General features: G+C 37.4%; 1 protein-coding gene across 4 annotated transcripts in view; it reads right to left on the bottom strand.

Moving 5' to 3' along the window:
• Egfr (epidermal growth factor receptor) overlaps positions 1 to 16,288 on the bottom strand; it is a 108,822-nt gene that overhangs the window by 42,356 nt on the left and 50,178 nt on the right. The window contains exon 1 of one of the 4 annotated variants that reach the window (XM_015329893.2): positions 4,747 to 5,502. The exons of the other annotated variants lie outside the window; for them this stretch is intronic. The gene's annotated coding sequence lies outside the window, so the exon portion shown is untranslated. Of the gene's footprint in view, positions 1 to 4,746; positions 5,503 to 16,288 lie in introns of those variants that run through there. 4 annotated transcript variants of the gene reach the window in all.

Genomic DNA, 16,288 nt, shown 5'->3' with positions numbered 1-16,288 from the left:
TACTCGAATCAAGTTCATCGTTTCCGTTGAAAATTTTTCTTGGCGCCTGATTGACGATGATTTTTAGATATCTTAATATTACATATACTTCGTTTTTGAATAAAACAGCAAATATCATGAAGAAACGTGTAATGTTCGATAGGTAGCTATAGTTTGATTCATTTTACGTTCACAGGTCTTAGGGAAGGTACATCGCAATTGCATTCCTTGAAAGTCGCTGAATCGAAAGAGCAATCGATTATCGCACGTGAATCTTGGCAGAGGATCGGCGCAAGCATGCGCGAGTAAAATACGCTTTGTGATGCAATCGCGGATCTACGAATATCTTTTTCTTTATTTTCTTTCTCTCTCTCTCTCTCTCTCTTTCTCTCCTTCTCTCTTTCGATAATCTTATAAACGCTATAGTTTCTTCCAGGACTCTCATGGATCCTGCAACGGCAAACGTTAACGTGTTACAGCGGTTACTGGTTGAGCGCGACTTTAGCATCGGTTTAACCTCATTCCTGACGGTGACGTCAGTTCTCTCGCCTTTCCCTCGACTTCTGGACCTTCCAGCATCTCCTGAGATGTACGAAGCAAGCACCTATTGGCTATTAAAGAGTCTCTTGATTCTCTCTTTCTCTTTCTTCTCTCTCTCTCTCTTCTTTTTCTTTTTATTCAATCGTCTTTACCACCAATTGATTCGCAAATATTACAAAGTATTCTCTACGATAATTACGATCGACGAGAATGTCCCGTGATCCTCGTTTGAGTCTAATAATGGTAGCCATTAAGAGGGAAAGTCTATGGGCTAGGAAAGAACAACAACAACAACAACAACTATAGGGACTCCTTCTAGAAACGTGCCGAGTACTAATTGCGCTTACACGTTTCCTTCTTCTTCTTCTTATTTCTTTATTTGTTTTCTCTGTCTCTTAGTTTTACTCGTCGATATATCTACGAGTTAGTTAAAAATTATAATCACGCGATATACTCGTTTCTCCTTGAAATTATGAACGTGAAAAGATTCATACGTTCTTGACAGCTTCAAATGTTTCTCTTTACTGATTCCGTTTCAAAGATATATATATATATATCTTATGGTTCTTTATTGCAAAGTAATCGAGCGAACGTTTGGTATAATACAAAACTTTTTTTTCATTTCTTTTTCTTCTCCTTTTTTCTTGCTTTTCGTTTTTCTTTTTTCCTTTTCTTTTTTCTTTGGGCCTCTCTAGGAAAGCAGGTGGGATGGCCCTTTGAAAAATGAATCCAACGTCAATACCCCTTAACGAAGGTGGATCTTCAAGGGTCCCTTTACGATCCCAAAGGTTTCCCTTTTTTCTACAGAAAAAATTCCTAACTGACCGTGTTCATAACTATCGGGAATGCATAGCTACTTAAAAAGCCACGTTTGGTTACGCTATCGACTTCGAATCTGCTTTGTAAACGACGCTACTCAAATCGAAATAAATATGAGTACCTTTTTCTTCAGTAATTTTCTTCGGGAAAGAATTTTTCTAACCTTTGCGATTTTTTTTTTCATAATATTTCGAAGTATTTTTTCAATTTTGATTTGTTTATTAACGAATAAGAAAATTGATCTCGATTCGTGTTAAAAAAAAAAGTCGAAACTTTATTATCTATGTTAAAATCTTATCTCAGTTGCTCGTTAGTACGAATGTCACGTATCTTTGACAGATAGATTGCGTTATTTAAACTGGCTTGGGTTAGAAACTACTGGAATTTACAGTGGCCAATAAGCACCGTTATATACGACGAATGACTTTGACATTTTCAACGATACACGTAGATACCCATTGCACTGCATTGATTCTCGACAAATTGAACGAATCGAACTTACCAATGTTCAAATTGCATTTTATTATGCGTTATTTTTCTATGTAACATACTTGTTGATCGACAACAACTGCTGATTATACAACGCGTGCTGTCTGCTGTTGTATTTTTCTTCTTGTCTGTTTTCACATCTTCGTTCTTTGACGAGAAAAACAAAAGAGAAAAAAAAACTGAAGACAAGAAGAAGAAGACAAAAAAAAGGCGTTCTAATACAAGGATAATGATATTCTAATATAATTCTACGAACACTACGATGTGAGCGCCAATGTCTCTTGGAGAAGAAATTAATGATCTTCTTCTCGAGTAGGCGTGTCCCTAAAAAGAAACAGAATTATTTTTCGAGCACATCCTACGAATGCATCGTACGGGACTGAACAGCAGTCTTTGCCTCTATTCTTCATATGTACGTGTAACTATAAACCGATGTCCCAAAACTTGCATCTCACCGTAATCTCAAATGATACAGCAAAGTAAGCAACACTCGCTCTGCATTTATATATTTTTTATCATTTCATATTTTTTTCTTGTATAAAACAATCAACGTCGTTTACGATCCAAGAAAATCTACAAGTTCTTTTTTCTTACGAATAAAAACTCACTGTTCGATAAGTAATCAACGTTTTTTAACAAAGTGGAATGCAGGATTTGTTTCGTTCGAAATATCTTTCAATGATACTAATTTTTGTATCGTACAAGAAGTATCGACTTCAACATCTGGTAATATTTTTTTTCTCTCTCTCTCTGTATCAACATCACGGTATATAACGAGTTAAAGACAGCTGCATCTTCGTACCTCGCATAATAATACTGCAACTCGTAGAAACAACTTTCATTGTTACTCGCATAAATAATATTTACGTTCTTCAATACGATCGTTAGTACTGTTTTTTAATGAGTTATTTTTGTATCCGTTGGAGTATATTGGATCGATCGTGAAAATTATTATTGTATTCTTATTGAATTCATTTTTTTTAATAAAAAAAATGCTTTTTAGAAACATCCAAAATCGTGTTATCACATTGAACAAATATTTAATACGTTGATTTGAAGCATCAAAAAATAATGAATAAATTAAACGAGTAATGTTTGTCTCTCTCTCTCTCTCTCTCTCTCTTACTTTGGTAAATTATTTTCAAACGATAAAGCGTCCTGCACAAAAGCTAGTAGTTGCATTAGCCACTGTTAGAAACCAAAGTAAAAGTTATCTAACGCTTTAGCTCAACTATACTAGATGCCACATGCTAGTAGCCGATGTTTTTCAAACGGACTGTTTGCCGCCAACGCAAACCGACTGCTTCTTACCCCGGCGTTCAAGTCTCTCGTGTGTACTAACTATCCCACAAACATTAGCTCGCGTAGAAGAAATTCCAAGCTTGTGATCCTCGTGCTCTTAAGCTGACGCGCATCATATGACTTTCCTTTTCATATATATATATACACTTTAATTAATGTATTATTTAAATATTCATAGACTTATATACGTGAAATTATCAAATTTGTATACAAAATTTCGCAAGAATCAAATTAATCTTAAGACAACGTTTAATTAGGACAACTATGTCTACGAGTATGTATCAAGAAGATGAATATTTTGTCATCAGGATAAATTGTAAATTTATTCTAATCAGTTTGATTATATTTACATATATAATATAAATATACGTAACTCTGTAAAATAATAGGAACTAGTTTTCTAAGAAATGATGATAACGACGTCGACGACAAGGACGAAATTCTTTGGATGTCGTTTGTACGAGAAAAATTCAAGAAAATAACAACGTTATACGTATTGATGGGATAAATTGAGCATGTTTCGATGTAGTAGAGAGACGATCGACGTATAATAGAATGATTTTTGTGTGAATCCGTTTATGTATGCGTCAGGATTTATGGCGTGTACGTGAACTTCGATAAACACGTGGTCAAGCAACAGCAGTTAGCGTGGCAACTTTCTCGGGGAACGCATTTTTGGTGATTTCAAGAAGAAACGCGTCTAACGCAAAGATCGCAAAGATGTTCGCAAAGATGTTCGCAAAGATGTTCGCAAAGACGTTCGCTCGAAAAGCAATATAAATCTTTCGGACTCGGACAGAACGTTCCAACTTTTTTCGTGGAAATTGTTGTTGAGGGACGCGCGAAAGTGCTTGCTTGGAACATCGCTAGGGCAACTCTCAAGAAGACTGCAGCACGAGGGAAGAATGTATGTAAGAAACGTTAAGGTGTGTCGAACTACCAGGTTGGAGACAGTTCTCGATCCACGCTACTCCTTGTTTTTCCGTAAATTTTAACTTCCAACGAAATTCTCCTTCGGGATTTATATCGTTCTTTCAATAGGAGTATCTTCGAGATATGTTTCTTAAATTATACACGTTCGAGATTGTTTTCGCGTTTTCTCTCGACGTTTCTTCGCACCGCGAAACAATCGTCCAATCGATTCAACGCAACAAGAAACTAACGAAGTACACATTATATGGTCGAGTACAAAATTTGATGTGATAATATCGTATTTGTGTCGATTGCAATATTTTCAATTTGCAAGTTTCTTGCCAATGTACTGCACATGTATAACAACATTGTGACGGTCGCTCAAGAAGCTCATGTCCTACTTCCTCAAAGAGAATATATTTCAATTTCTCCTTTGTTTTCATATCCTTTGCAAATGTATACATAACAGAAGGTGAGGCAAACGTCAAGGCGTGCACGCGTTATCATTCTCGAGGCCAAATATTCAGTGATTCGGATACAATATACGAAGAATTGTTAATTAATTCGTATTTGGACACGTTTTTCATTGTCATCAGATCGATGTCGAACGAATCTGTCAGAATGCACGAGTTGGGGATTAGATACTTATACCACAATAAAGAGTAGAAAAGGATTAAGGGTATTAATGCATCTGAAAGGACTTACCATTTAGAATTCTAGCAGTAAGTTAAATTGAACAGAAGAATATTCCAAAGGCGTAAAACCAGGACCGAAGACGTTCGATTGGCTCCGACCTCCGAATGGGAAAGCAACGGGTACACTTTCGAAACCAGTTTCTGTCTATGAACGATAAGTTTTTATTTCTTAAAGGTTGTACACAAAACACTGATCGTAGGATATCATTCGAAATATTATCCAGAGAATAAGAGCCCCTTTTTCAATTGCACTGTTTCACGTTCACTCCATCATTTTGTAATGTATGGAAATAAGGATAACAGATCATGCAAGTGACACGTGGTTGTTATGGGTGCGCGTGCGCGTACAATCCATGGCGCGAAACGAGGATCGGGAATACGATGATAGGGAAGATCTGTACGCGTCGTAGTTTGTGGGTGAGATTTTACGCGAGTCTCGACGCGAGTCTCGACGCGCCTTGATAAGAGTTTGTTATCGATCGTCGAGTCGAGACCGCGCTCGATGTCGCAGCAAATTCATCCTCACACGAGGGAGCAGCCTTGGAAAGTAGGCAAGTTCGGAGGACCACCACTGAATATCTTGTATGGTAGGACGAGCCCGCTTTAGCAAGAATTCCGCGCGATCCTTGGACTTGCGTTAGCTTCGTTTCGTTTCGTTTCGTTTTGCTTCGCTTCGGTTCGCTTCGATCCGCGCGTCTCACCTTGCGGAGACCGAGTCGTCGTCGGCAGGTCGGCCATGCGACGAGGAGCCACGGGCACAGGTCCACGTTCGCCAGGAGTTTCCCCTCCTCTCCTATCCCTCTCCTATCCTTTTCTTCTCCCCCACCACTTCTTCTACTGCTACCTACAGCACCAGCATCCAACCACCTCCACCACAACTGCTCTCTCTCTCTTTTTCGTTTCTTTAGCTGTTGTGTTGTTAGCCTGCTTCTTCGACCCTTCTCTCTCTACCTCTACCTCTACCTCTACCTCTACCTCTACCTCTACCTCCACCTCTACCTCCACCTCTACCTCTTCTTCTACCTCTCCCTCTTTCTTTTATCTTTCTTCGTCTATCTCCTTGGAAGATCTCTCCCCACCTTTCCTCCTCTTCTTACCTTACCTTACCTACCCACAGAAATCGCTCGGCTTCCCTACTTTCCTCTCTCCTAGTCAGGTAAAACACGCAGGTATACGCTAGAGAAAGACACAGCACGTTCTACCTCTCTCTCGTAAGACCCTTTCTGGCCCTTCCGATAGCCACTGTCCCCCACGATCAGACCTACAATCGACGGACCCGATCCTACACACACACACACACACACAAACATCCAAGCCAAGCAACATTGCATCTCGGAAAAATACCACTTCTTCTATATTTCTCGTTAACTATTTTTCCTCCTTACCATTTTACAATCAACTTTATATCATTTTATTCGTAAAAAGGTTTGCAAATGTCATTGAAAGTCATCACCGAGATAAGACGATCGCAACGAAGATATGAATTTCGAAAGAGTCCGGGTGAAAGGCCGATACCAAGGCGAAAGGAACGATTATATGAAACAACAGACTAAAAGTACTTCTCTCGCTGTTATTTGCCTTTTAAACGAGAGCAATTTTAACAGAGTAAACCGTCAATTCACTCGTCTCCGTAAACACTTTAGATAAATGGAATATCGAAGACCATCGCGATTTTACTTCAGTCTTCGTTACAACTACGTTCCAACTTTCTTTTTCTTTTTTATCAAAAGATAAAACTTTATAACGTTTATCTACGTAACGAAGATTATTTGGAATCCACAAAATGATATAATAAAAAATAAGGTTTTTTTTTCGTATGCATGTAAGATGATATTACATAAGTGTATTAAATTTGTAACATTATGAATTCATCCTGATAATTACGAACACTATACGTAATTCGTAAGGTAAAATTAACGCGTCCCTTGCTCTTGTATCTTGTCGACAGAGGGGGATGGTTTCTCGACCTTAGCAGGTGCCTGACCGTCTCGATAGTTTTTTAATACAGTATCTGAAGACCTTCATTTACAGAAGAAAAAAAAATACAAAATAAGCAAGCCGTTGTATTCTTAGTCCAGCAGGAGTTAGTTCGTCATTGTTAAAACTTCAGCATTGTTCCTTTCAAATGGTCTGACTATTCCTGCGGTATTGTTTGGTACCAAGCTAACCCACCTCCGCAGGAGGGGGTCCTATAGGGATGGACTTTGCTGCGTTAATACGTGTTACAAATCAGGAACAATACTGCAACATTTTGAGAGTAGAAAGACCTTAGTTGATTCTGCACTTTTACGTATAACTTTGGCCCTTTCAGTTAGCAACGCATCCGTTTCTGTTCTCCTAAGTGTGGTTAGACTTCAAAATGAGAATAAGAGCTCGTTTACCTCATGGGATTTTTATCCATAAGTTTAACGAATATCTCTGTCGATTAATCTTCCAAATCTTTCGAAAAATCTAACTTTGTTAACAGTTTATTTTTCGAGTTTTTCCTCACCTCCAAATTTTCCCACCAATAAATATATATTAAATCTTGTTAGCTTTTTGATCCAACATATATATTATACTACTTTCATTATACTACTCGTACTTTGACATTTTCACACTTTCTTTTTACGTAAAATACTGTAATATCTATCGCACAATTTCGCGAAGAATAAACAGGTGGTTCCAACCGTGCGCGTGGGCCTAAATTTAGCTGCGACATAATCTCTCTTTCCCCTTCTACTTCAACGTTTCTTTTTTCAGCTCTCTCTCTCTCTCTCTCTCTCTCTCTCTATCTTTTTCTTAGATAGAGCATGCTATCTGTTAAAAGTCAAGCCACTTTCACGCTTACATCAAAGATCACTCATGAAATCGATCGTTAGAAATGAGTTTGAGATGATTAATATACAAGTCTCGTTAATATATATATATATATATATATATATATTTCGATTTTATTATGTATTATAAACGTGACTTCAAATCAAAGTGCGATAACGCATTATAAGCTTAATCGTATTAAAACATTTATCCCTCGTGCGATTAGAGTCATGGAAACGTACGATATACGTTCGTGCATTATACACCAAGCACGGTTATGTAATTACAGACTGCACGTGCGTGCGTGCGTGCGTGCATGCGTGCGTCTTTTAGTGTTATTATTCGACGTCGTTTCGAAGAATCCAACATAATCAACTAAGTAAGTATTTCTTAATTTTATTTGTTATCGAAGCAAAATTTTATTAGCCCATGGTCGAATGAAAGAGTAGTGAAACCAAAATCAAAAATATTGAAGTCTATCGAAAGCAAAACACAGAGAGATACAATTGAATTGGACATGGCAGGGAATTATCTCGCGCCCTTTTCTCGTGACTGCGATTTACCGGCACGAGATGAGCAAGACTTTATTCGCAACCTGTTTCATTCCGTGATGCCAGGGAGAGAAATGCGCCGGGCTCTGCATTCCTTCTGTAACCTCGGGGAGTTTCGCCTTGCCATACGCGAATCAGATAAAACTGGCATGAAGCTTTATAACTTTGCCGTACTAAAAGATTTTCAAGCAAACGTTCTAAATTTTCTTCAAATATATATCGTCGTCTGTCTTAACGTGACAATGATTTTCGTTCAGATAAACTGTAAGTAATTAAAAAAAAAAAAAAAAAAAAAAGAAATTCAAAAATGTAAACTCGTTGTACAACATGCAATTAATTATCGCGAAACATGATTGTTTTTTTGTTGTTTTTTTTTTTTATTTCCAATTTCAATCTTAATCGATTCGTCGGCCAAGAACGTGCCACGAGAATACAATAAAGTGTGGCAAAAGTGGCCCGAAAAGGATGCTTTCGCACCGTTGCACGCAGCCAACTCACTCCCTATGGGACTTATATTAGGCATACCATGGGGCATAGAGCGACTAAAATACAGTCCAGAAGAGAATACCGGTTCGGATGGTACAGTGGCGCCGCATTTGATTTTTTATACTTCAAATGGAAATTTTTCGAGTTAGTCCCTCCTTCTCGTTCTTCTTCTACCTCTCCTTTTACTTCTTCACATTTCAAGTGGTTTTATTATTATGGGTATTCGTTATTATGATTAGAATAGACCATCTAATATTTTCTCAAGTCTTTGAAGTTCTTCAAATTCCAAACTTTCAATGTTGACTTATACTCATCGTTAAACCTTAAGCCTTATTTTCTACAATGAACGAATAGGAAGGACATTATCATAAACTAGTGTGCTTCTGAGAACACTCGTTAATAGTAAATTAAGATGAAATTATTAGGTTTAATCCATTTGTGTATATTTTAGATCCATGGCGTACGTCTCGCTACGTGACTCCAACTGTAATGAATCCCTCGTATACCTTGGCGAATTACAGCGAGTCATGCCCTCCGACCAAATACATCTCTAACTAAGCCTCCTACTACAGGTTCGTGCAAAAGATGCACCTTCAGGATAACACCGTGTGCCCTGTACACGGTGTCGAGGTTGAACTTTATTTTTTGCGCCTTTTGCTTCTCTCCTCCATCTCTTTCCATTCTTCTCCTTCTTTCCTCCTTTTCTCTCTCTCTCTCTCTTCTCTTGGTATTTTTTTCTTCTTTTAGTTTCTCTCCCGTGTCTATACCACCCTTTGTTCACAGTTCCTCTGGTTTCTCGCACGCATGCGCATCCTTCGCGTCATAAAAGGATCCGAGACGCGTACGAGAATGGAACAAAAAAATTGTATTTCAGGAAAAATTTTATGGAAAAGATCGTAAATGAATTTTTTGTTTTTTCATTTAAAAATTGACCTCCTACGAATCGTCCCACGATTCGCGTCAATATTTGCGATAAAGTAAAGATCGAATGTGTTTCGTTTTAGCCAGAAGCAAATGGGGGAAGGAAGAAGCCACGATGAAAATAATTGTGGCTATGATGAATCGGTATGGAACGGTTTGTATCTCATTAGAGAGTCAAAGAAATAGTAGAGAAATATGTAGATAGATAGATAAATGAAATAGAGAAAGATCTGTTGAAACTCCTTCGTTAGTTGTAAAGAAAAATTCTTTCGATTCTCTTTCGGACCTCTCTACACCTTCTTACCAGCCCACGATGTTTGATCAAGCGTCCAACGTTCGTCATCACGGACTTTTATGGAGGTGAGGAAGGGATGTTTGTACTTTCAAATGCGTTTAAAATATCGTACCTAATGTGTCAACAGGCAAGACCAACCAACTCCGTCTGTTATAAAGACCCAACAACTTATGGCGTTATACGATGTGACGATTTATAAAGTCATTAGTGAGAAGATTAGGCGTACATTCGTTCAATTTCTCTCTTCGAAATATGCTATAAAAATGAAAAAAAAAAAAAGAAAAAGTCGTATCGTCTTTCGAAATTATTCTCCCTTTTTTTTTTCTTCTTCTTCTTCTTTTTTCTTTTACCGTCCTTAACAAAATACCATCGAATGCAACGATAAGGATCTTGGAAAGAAGAGATATAGGATTTTTTGTTGTTTTCTTTTTGAAATCGTTTTATCTAAAAGATTCTCGGTATACCTATAACGAGATTGAAAAAGGTTTTTACCGTATACTCGGCCAATTTCTTGACACACGTCGAGCAGTTTACAAAAGCGTATCGTTCGGGACAGCTTTTTGCTGAGGAAAGTCAACGGAGCCCTCTCGGTTTAAAAGTCAACGAGGAAGCTGCTTTCGAACGGAGGACTTTCAGGGCCTAGCCGTCGTTCCCGCTTGGCTAAAAAAACGGATGCGCCCTCGACATTTTTTTGGGAATTAGTTCGAACAAAAATCGGAATACGCTACCAGATTACGACGTGCCGTGAGTAAGGACCCACCAGAACCAAAACGTTAAGCGTTCACTGCAACCAAAAGAAACGTCGAATAACAGGTTGGTACACCTGCCGTTCCAATGAAGATCTCGTAGGACTTTTTTTCTCCAAAAAGACCTCACTCGCTCGTTCATTCGTTCGTTCGTTCGTTCGTTCGTTCGCTCGTTCGTTCGTTCGTTCGTTCGTTTATTCGTTCGTCGTTTTTCCTTTGCTAGAAAAATCATTCGATTGATTTTATTGTCAATTTTTTATATTTGAACAAATGTAAGTCAACGATTTAATTGGAACATTAGAAAAGTATTTGAAAATTGTATAGATAATATGTCTTTCTCTCTGTGTTTCTGTGGTTTCTTATCAAAAACGATCGAGCTCTCGGCTGATGACTTTTTGGGAACGTCAGTTCGGATCGCAGAAAAGTCTGGGCACTTGGTAATGACGAGGAGAGGCAAGAGGAGAGGCACGAGGAGAGGCACGAGGAGAGGCACGAGGAGAGGGTACATCACCTTCGCGTGTTTACTTCTTCGGCAACCGGTTTCCTTCCTCTTTGCTCCGACCGGTTCGGTTTGGTTCGCTTGGTGTACCAATCTCCCTTTCCTCTTGGTCTCCTCTTGTTTCTTCCCAGTTTCCTCCCTTCTTCCTCGAACCTTCTCTTTAGATCGTTCCGTCCCGTTCTCCTCTCTCGACAGCGCGGTATTCAAATGACCTCGGATGATGAATAAGCCCTTCTCTCTCCCTCTCTCTCTCTCTCTCTCTCTCTTTCTCTCGTCTTTAGCCCGCTACGGTAATTGCCGCTATTTCTGTCCTTATTTTTGCCCAGAGTAGTTCGTACACGCACAACCCAACTACGTGCCGTTCTTTCCTTTACTTACACTGGGTCTTGTAAGAGTGAGAAAGCAACTAAGTGCTTCGGTATACCTCGTGGCGGCACCTTATCTCGAACAATTTTGCAAGAAGGGCGCGAATAAATTGCGCGGGAACTCGACTGAAAACGACGACACTTTGTGCCTAAGGCGTTTCGATTTTTGCTTCGAGACAAGCGATTTTACGTAAATATTCGCGAATAAATTTTCTCTCCTCTGAGAAAATACACAAAGAGAGAGAGAGAGAGAGAGAGTGAGGGATGCATAATTTTATGCTGAAATTTCTATTCAACACTTATCTACGCGAGTTTCGAATTACGATGTAATTATTCCCTTGTTTGTCTTGAACAATGTTGCAAAACCGTATCGAACAAGTCCCTCGCAAATGTCGTCTCTCGTAGTTTGCAAATGAATTTCTAATCAAGAATGACGCATACGCTAACTCGTGTCGTTGAGTACTACGCGTAAGCAAGTTGCGGAGGCTGTCGAATACGTGAAGGAATTCAATACCCACGATTGTGTGTGACAACACTCGACGTTTAGGATTCTAATTTAAAACTATACTCGTTCAAATTCGAATAATAAATATTTGCATATTAAATATACAATTTTATCAATAACTCGAACGCATCTCTGATACACGTACGTTAAATCATTTTCGAATGAAGAAAAATAATTGAGGAAATTTCATGTTAACGAATTGGAAAGCATTTTGCAATTACGTGGATACATTTAGCTAAAGGGTAAAAAGAAAGAAAGAAAGAAAGAAGGAAAGATGAAAATAACGATCATACTCATCAACTCGGCACGATCTCTTCGTGTAAAATCTTTGCATGTCTGACTAAAACCAACTATTAGTTTTATATATATATACATATATACACCAGCAGCATGGCGGTTCAGTTGCAATCTCTCTTGAAGAAACTTGCAGGTATATATAATCGAGTGAAAGATTCATCAACTCTTACTGTACTTTCCATCTTGAATTATTCTTTGTTTATATTGACGAATCGTTTAAAATATCGTACCTCATCCTAGATAGATAAGTAAGTTCTGTGAGAAATTGCTGACTCAACCGAAGATAGGTGTCTGTGTGTCTAGCCGAGTTCGCCCACATTCGAATCGATCTCACAATCGGATTCAATTCTATATAGGTAAGTTCTATTCTGTTTAGGCGTACAAACAGTTGCTTAGAAACGCGAGAACCAACTGAGATTAGGCAACAGTCGCCATTTTATAATTGTTCTCGCAGCTTTACTTTACCGTGCTACCCATTTTTCTCTTAACAGGTCTTTCGACATAACATTTAACCGTTCGTTCGTTCGTTCGTTCGTTCGTTCGTTCGTTCGTTTCATGCGTTCACCATGTGTGTTTCGCGTGATCGGTTCTTATAATTAATAAACGATACGATATCACGTGAAATTTTACAAATATCGAATATAATTTGACGATAAACTCTGTTATAATGCATTTGCAATGTTATTTTAACAAATATGAGATGCAAAGTTTCAATTTATTTTCAAACATTGAGAAACATTAGAAATTCATTTCCTAAACAATTCTTCGAATGATGAATATTTTGTTCGACAAATAATAAAACGATTATATAAATCAGATCAATATCTAAATCATATTACTTATTAATATTCGTCTAATCGGTAGATATGTTCCAATCTATCAATAAAGTTACTTTATCTTTTGTGCAAACGTATTATGTGTCTGTATCAACAATTGTACACTAAATATTAGTTTAACTTGTATCGCATTTTATAGCTTGTATATCAGTTACCAAATGATTTACACACTTAGCTATCGCTGTTTGAATATATTTATGTGCTACCATGCATAAAATCAAATGAATAAATGAAAGCAGAATATACATATAAAAAAAAAAAAACAAACATAGATAATGAAAGAAGACAACATCGATGATATCTAAAAGAGTCAAATCCTAGATATATGCAAAATTATCCAAGGAGTTTTCATCGAGTAAGCAAATGGCGCTAGAATCAGACCCCATTGGGTCTCCGAACTACAACACAACAATAACAAGGATTACAATGAAAGCCAGACAAACAAACGTGGAGCAGCACGTTGCCAACAGATAAAATCCTATCGAGGTGACTTGTAAAGTCCACCAGCAATCTCTCTTTTTTATTTTTTTTTCTTTTTTTTTTCTTTTTGAAGGAAGAGTAAAAGGAGAAGGAGAAGGAGAAGAAAGAGGAATCGACAACGCCATAAAGCAAGAGCGAAAGTCGCCCCTTAACCGATATCATTCCTCGCTTTCTTTTTTACATTTTACAATGCGCGAACCCTTTTATAATATGTATCGCAGTGGTTCTTTTAAACCCTTTTTATTTTTTGCTTAACAATCTCTCCTTTCGAATTTACAAATTTACAACGAATAATCCCATTATCGATGTGCAATAGAATATTGAAACGACATTGTACACATTCCATATATTATTATACAAATGTGTGTATAATAAATCATCGCAAGAGTTACAAATTTAATAAAAGTTTATTGCAATACTTGTAACATTGAAAACAAAAATAAAAACGAAAGAAAGAAAGAAAGAAATCTAAAAAAAGGTGAACAAAAAAAAACCTGAATACCTAGGATTGTTATCATAGGACGAAGAATAAAAAAGGAAAAAGAAAATATTTATTAAATAAAGAAAGGAAAAAAAAAGAAAAACATGGTTTATTGCTATACCTAAAAGGTATTAATAGCTGACCTGGCCGATCGGTACCAGTTCTGCCCAAGAAGGGCAGAATACCTTTCTTGCAGACAGTGTGTTAATAATGTTAACAATACATAAGAATGTTTGTAATTTTATGAGCGACAAATCTAAAAAAAAAAAAACACATCAAAGAATAGAAAAATAGGACAATAGTTGAAATTTTGTTTACTTTTCAAGGAGTTGGGGAACCATCGTTTCAAGAATCACTGATGTATCGTGTATCGTCAGGAAAAATAGAAAAATATAATAAATAAAAATAAAAGAAAAGGTAAAAAATAGAAGAAAGGTACGCGTGGCTAAAATAAGAAAGGAAGGAAGGAAGGAAGGAAGGTAAATATATATGGTGAACGATAGGTAATATAAAGTGGTAATGTCGAGAGTACCATGAAACATAGCTGATTGGGCGGGTTTAGCCGCGCCTTATCGTCCCTCTCTCTCTTTCTCTCATTCCATATATTCTATCGATCTCTCTTTTATTTTCCTTCTCTTTCTTACTCGTTATTCCGTCCAATACTCGTCGACGAGCACAGTCCACGACATGAAATCGGCCTTAAAGCGACTTCATCGAGACATTATTGCACCTCGGACTCTCGCAAGCGATATCTCATACGCGTTATCGGCTGCAAAAGGTAGGGTAGATTACCAGTGCTGCCTCCGAACGACGTACCACAACAGAGAAAGAAAGAGCTAACTATCTTCTTGTGCAGCCTAACATTATGGCATTTCAAGTACGGTTACCATCGTACTCGTCTATCCCTGTCGTTTGAAGGACGCTTAATCCTTTCATCGTTCTAACGCTGCTTTTTGATACCTAACTCGATCGAATATTTTTTATAAAATCTTTGTTGAAAACATAGAAACAATGGATAATTTCGTGACGATAATTAAAACCCTTGTAACAGAGTCTTTGTGAGAGCGTATATATACGCCTTTAGCAGTCAAAGGTTTAAATAATTAGGATTTATCTTAGTGGTTATATCATTGCACGTTGTTATTCGAGGAACTCGTGTATACTCGTTCAACTTGAGAAAATTGTTCAAGATCTTCTTTTCTTGTGCTATGCAAACGAAAAGGAGATAAAAAAAATATTTTACGTTACACCTGGCGATAAAATGAACGAACGTTTCTAGAACGATGAGAGAAGAAATGCAATTCGATGTTATTCGTCACGCTCGTTCATCTGCGCATCTATCGGAACTCGTAACGGCCAATGGGAGGGCATTACTTTACACGGATCGAGATAGATTTTATCGTAAAGCAGCTTTATTATCGATATTTTTAACTTGATGTTTGTTCGAGTCAAATACGCTGCGATAGGCTTACTTTTTTTTTTTTTTTTTTTTTTTTTTTTTTACACGGTTACAAGCTTTTACAAGATTATCTTACTACTATTACTACTACATACTAATGCGTCTTTTCGTAGTAATTTTACGCAGCGATCTTTCAACGAGAGGATTTAATCAATGATAAAAAAATATATATCGATCAGGAGAAACGAAGGGCATTGGATTGGAATATCTTACCTTCAAATATCTTTGTATCTCTGTGTATGAATTCATCTTGACGGGGACATATTTCATTGTATTACAATCACGATGAGTAAGTACTACTACCAAGATGTTACAAAGTAAAGAAAATTATTTCGCAAAATGGGGAAGAAAATAAAAAGAGAAAAAATGAGGAAAAGATGTAGCTAATGCAAGATGGCATGGATTCCAGGAAAGCAACGTCGAGAGCTTCGCGCTCACCTCGAAGACTCGGGAATGTCAATAGCTAGGCATCGTCATACGTAGGAATAATATCGAGTTGTTTATGGGTCGCCTTAACAGTACACATGCCCCCGTAGTCGTTCGCCTCGAGAATATCCGTATAGTATACCTATATATGTACGTGATTGCGTATATCTATCTCTTTTGCCAGATGGAGAAAATATACAATTTAACTATAACGATTGCTTAAACCATATCATATCGTTTGAAATGATTTTCGTTGGATACACGAGGCCACGCGCATAAATAATTGCCACATTAATAATAATCGATATCTGACGTGTTATTAATCGAAAAATTAATAACCATAATTAATTTCAATATTATCGTTGGATTAGAAATAATAATAGATAATTTATAAATCGGTGTATGG

This window comes from Polistes dominula, unplaced genomic scaffold (assembly GCF_049000335.1).
Source record: "Polistes dominula isolate Pdom_NZ unplaced genomic scaffold, Pdom_raw_medaka contig_77, whole genome shotgun sequence".
In the NCBI taxonomy this organism is placed as follows: domain Eukaryota; kingdom Metazoa; phylum Arthropoda; class Insecta; order Hymenoptera; family Vespidae; genus Polistes; species Polistes dominula.
This window is presented reverse-complemented; position numbering and strand designations above follow the sequence as displayed.